The following is a 5016-nucleotide window of genomic DNA, read 5'->3' on the forward strand; positions in this document are numbered from 1 at the left end:
GCTTAGTCAATGTTTTTACTGAGTTGGTGCACTCAGACTGCACCTGCTTCACGTCTGTCCTCATTGACTGTATTTTCCATTCGATTCGATCCAGTCATTGACCACATACAATATGGTCATTTGGTTTGGTCATTTCCTAAGGTTTCTGTAGATAAGGAGGTTGATAGGTAGTGTTGACTTGATTAGAACTAGTCCCTCCTCCTTAACTTCCTTCCCATCTCAGGTTCAGATGATCTCTCCATCCAGGATTATAAGTATTTGAATAAGGATTTACAACCCTATTACCAGTGTAATTCACATCCTTGGTGGGATTATTAATATATTGGAAGAGCAGTTTGTCTCCTCCATATATAGACGGTGCATTCTTCTCAGATCTATGCAGTTGATTCTATTCACTAGCTGTTGATATTTGTCATCCTCATGGACAACTTTTACCGTAGATGGTCTCTGACCGTATATGTGTCATTCAATTGACCATTGGCAGGAGTTCATCACCATATTTTCTATTAATTCGTACACATACTCGTATGTTCGATTCATTAAGGCACCTCTTGTTGCTCCATCCAGTCCTGACCTTGAGTGCACATCCAACTCATTTTAGAAAATTTGCAGTTTTAACTACTTAGGCAATCCATGGTATAGGCATGTTTGAATCAACATTTTAAAATGCTCTCATGCTTCATGAAAAATTTCTCCTTCTAATTATTTAAACATTGAAATTTCCCTTCTTAGCTTGACCGTCTTGCTAACGGGGAAAAAATTTTGTAGGAATTTTCCTTCCAGTTCCTCCCATGTCGTGATTGATCATAGTGCTTGTGAATCAAACCAAGAAAAGGCGTTATCAATTAATGAAAAGGGAAACAACTGAAGATGAATAGCGTCATCAATGACCCCATTGTATTTGAAGGTATCACAAAGCTGGAGGAACAATTTTAAATGCTAACTTAGATATTTTGTCATCACCTCTGTACAGGAAATAATTACGAGCCAAGGGAATTTTGGTTTGCACAATCAAACAGTAATCACGAGGACGGTAGCTAACCTACGGTTGAGGATAATAACCACTCTAAAGTCTATAAATAGGCTCATTTAGCACACATGAGGGACACCATTCATATTATATAATTTTCTCTTTAGATCTAGTCTGTACTTTTTCCCTTTTCTTAGGTTTTAGATTTTATTTCAGTTCATGTTATTTACTTTGGTGAAGAAATAAGATTTTGGTGTTACTGTCAAATTCTGTGAGGATTCTGCCTAATACAAATCATGCTTCTTTTAAACTCTATTCTTGAAATTGTTCTTTATGTTTATTCTTCCATTCAAGTTTATATTGTTTATTAGATCCATGAGAAACTAATCCTGTTGTGGGGGGTTAGTGAGTGGAGGTATAAATAATTAACTTTTTTTTGTAGGGATTTCTTAACAGATCAGTTGTTTAGAAAATGACAGAATCTAAACCTTAGGCCTGATAATCCTAGGAAGTCATTAAAGTGGGAATTAGCCCAAATTTGGTATTGCGTATCTGTGGACACCTTAACCTTGAACTGGCCTGGATTGTGAGGTTAGAAGATAGGTAGTTCTTACTAACTCAATATTTTAGTGGACGTATCGAAAGATCTTGCTGGGGTATTTACTAGTTGATTGAACAAGAAAGCCTAAAATGATAGTTGATTAGGACTACCATAGCGAGCTAACCATGCCCATATTTAATATATATTCGATTATTTGATTTCTTGTTTTTTATTTATTTACTTTTCATTTATTTACCTATCTATTATATTTAGTATTTTTATCAAAAACCCTCATTTTAATTCTTCGTACAATAATCTGATTAGAGTATTAATTAGATCTATTTATGCTCAGATTAGAATTAATTTAGTGCTTACCTCCATTGGGTATGGTACTTGGAGTACTTACCTAATCCATTGTAATTATATTACAACTTGACCTGTATGCTTGCGGATACCACTTTTTCACATCTCTTGTGTAGGATTTCTACTCTGGTCGTTGGTATGTATGGAGGTGAACATATAACTAGTTTGATCTCAAAATTATTGGCCATGATGGTTGGCCTCGTTATACTCCCCTGAACCATATCCAAATTCATTAGCGCTTATTCCCTTAGAGTCCTTTCATTACGCGCCATGAGATTGTTTGTGGGTAGCTTTGGTGGTTGTGGATCTTCTCAGTTGTTATTGTTAGCTTCGTCGAACAGTGGATTCTCATATGGTGGTAAATTACATCTAACAGGTAGCTGATTCTGCATTGGTTGTAGTTGCTGTTGCTATTGCTATTACTGTTGATGATTCCTTCGGATTATTCTTTCTGGATCTATGATTGGCTCTATAGGTGTTCCCCTACTACGAGTCATACACTAAACCCAAAGAGAGAATATTAGTAGAAAATAAGAAAATAGAATCGTAACTATAATCTAAAATTTTCTTAATTATTCTATTAACATGCAAAAATTAAAATTAAATCAATAATGTTGCCTCTCCGATAACGACGCCAACAACTTAACTACCTTCGGACGTACTAATGTCTAGAGTAGAAATCCTACACAAAATATATGAAAAGGTGGTATTCACAAGTATACGTGTTAGGTTATAATATAGTTACAACGGAGTATATAAGTACTCCGAGGATCGTACCCAAAGGAGGCGAGCACTAAAGTAATTTTAACCTAAGCATATACAGATCTACTTAGTACTTTAAATGAATTATATTACAATGAAATAAAAAGAATGGTTTTGGTGATCTATAATAATAGTAATAATAGAAGAAATAAAAGAAAGAAATAAATCACGAGAAATCAAATAATCAAATATCACAAATCTTGGCATAGGTGATTAGCTTGCTTCAGTAATCATACTCAACTGTCACTTTAGGTTTTCTTGTTCAATCAACTAGTCGATATCCCAGTAGGATCTTTTGATCTTCCACTAGAATAATGAGTCGGCAATAATTACTTATCTTTCAACCTCATAGTCCAGACCGATTCAGGTTTAAGGTGTTCATGGATAGACCATACCAAATTTTCCTAGGGTTGTTAGGCATAGGGTTTAGGTTCTTTCTTTCTTGAACAGTTGATCCACTAAGAGAACCCTACAAAATAATTAATTAATGATACTCCCACTCGCTAATCTCCCTAGGAGGATTAGTTCTTCATGGATCTCATAAACAATATAAAGTTGATAGAAAGAATAAACATGAATAATAATTCAAGAGTATAAAGTTTAGAAGAAGCCTAATTTGTATTAGAAATGAGTGCAGAATCCTCACAGAGTTTGATTATGTTTAAAAAATATGATTTTTTCAACAAAAACAAAAAAAATAAACCAAAATAAACCTAAAGTCTAAGAAAAGAGAAAAACTAAAGACTAAATCTAAATCTATGAAGAAAATTATACAATACAAAAAACTTTCCATAACATGTGTTAAATGAGCCTTTTTATAGACTTTAGAGTGGTCGACGTCTTTAACCCTAGGTCAGTTGTCGTCCACGTGTTTAATGTTTGATTGTGCGAACCAAAATGCATCTGACTCGTAATTATTTCCCATATAGAGGTGATGTCACGACACACCAGGTCCTGTGTCACTACATCGAGGGCAGTATGCTCCATCTTTAGGGCATATACAAAGGTGTGTCTCGACATCCTCAAGCTGTGTCACGACACCGAGGGTAGTATGCTCCATGTTTAGGGTGTCTTCAAGGGTGTGTAGCGACACCGAAGGCAGCCTTGAAATTCTTCTATTTTGCTTCCTATGTTGCAGCATTTCATGCTCCATGTTACAACACAGCAACCAGTATCGAGTTAGTATGCCTTCTAGTGGTTTCCTGCACACTCACAAAGTATATTAGCTCACCCTTACGTCCCATTCAGCCCCTAAGGTCAATACTCAAATCACACACTTTATTGAATTTAACTGAAGTTACGAAAACATAATTAAAACTTAACTAAAATGCTGGTATTCTAGCTCCTAAAGTGCGAAAACTAGTTTAATCTGCTACACCAAATTATGATATTTCAATACCATTAAAAAAGAACCTCGATTAGTGCTCATAGGATATCCTTAATCTCTTTGGTATAATATTCATTCTTCCAATATGATTCTATTTTAGCTCATGGTAACCATACATCTTCCTTCATGAAAAGTCAATCACTATCAAATAGTGATAAAGTAATCCATGACAAAGATGAACAACCCGTGGCCATGTTTACTTTTCATCAACCATGTAATGTCAATGAGAGGATGTCATTTACCCATGTTTCAAGCTATGGCTTCCATTGTTGTGAATGATGTTACATACTAAAGAAGTTGTATACCCAATGCACCAACTTTTCGTACCTTATCTATTCAAACTCAAGCTTTTACTTACATCAAACTGTACGAGTCACACATACATAATTCGTCATCCACTCAAGATTTAGGTATGTCACACTATAAATGTAACAAGTGAATAAATCAATAAATGGATGCAGGATCTATTCTTCTTGTGTCTTGTCTGATGTATTGTCAGCCCATTCAGTCACATCTATGTTTCTATCTTCTAGAAGTCCTCCGCTCCAATGCATAAGACAAAACATCTCCCAAATTAGACTTGATATATTAGACTAAGGACATGTTTAGGTTCATCTACTAATAGAAGCTATCTTTCTATATTACGATCTAACCACGTAATATCACTTAATATTAGATAAACATTAGATAAGCAGTGAGCAACATTTGCTTCCATTTTTCTTTGCGTGCAAAAACCATGTGAGGACAATGTACAAAGTATTAATATAATTCATGAATAATTTTATTAATCAATTTGTTTAAAAAATTACAAGTGTATTTTAACGAAAATATTACACTTAGGGAACCAAATCCAACAGAAAGATCATCTACCTCATGTTCACCTATGCTAGAAATTGGACATTATGCCTACTGGAAAGCTCACATGAAGGCATACATAAAATCCATTGATAGGAAGTCTTGGTAAGCAATCCTTACTAGATAGGAGCCACCTAT

General features: G+C 34.8%; 1 non-coding gene across 1 annotated transcript; it reads left to right on the forward strand.

The window, feature by feature from the left end:
• Window positions 1-628: 628 nt before the first annotated feature.
• On the forward strand, window positions 629-735 carry LOC121218101 (small nucleolar RNA R71). Its single transcript, XR_005914364.1, has one exon. It is a non-coding gene; the product is annotated as a small nucleolar RNA R71 (small nucleolar RNA).
• The last annotated feature ends 4281 nt before the right edge of the window (window positions 736-5016 follow it).

Source organism: Gossypium hirsutum, chromosome D05, assembly GCF_007990345.1.
Source record: "Gossypium hirsutum isolate 1008001.06 chromosome D05, Gossypium_hirsutum_v2.1, whole genome shotgun sequence".
Taxonomy (NCBI): Eukaryota; Viridiplantae; Streptophyta; class Magnoliopsida; order Malvales; family Malvaceae; genus Gossypium; species Gossypium hirsutum.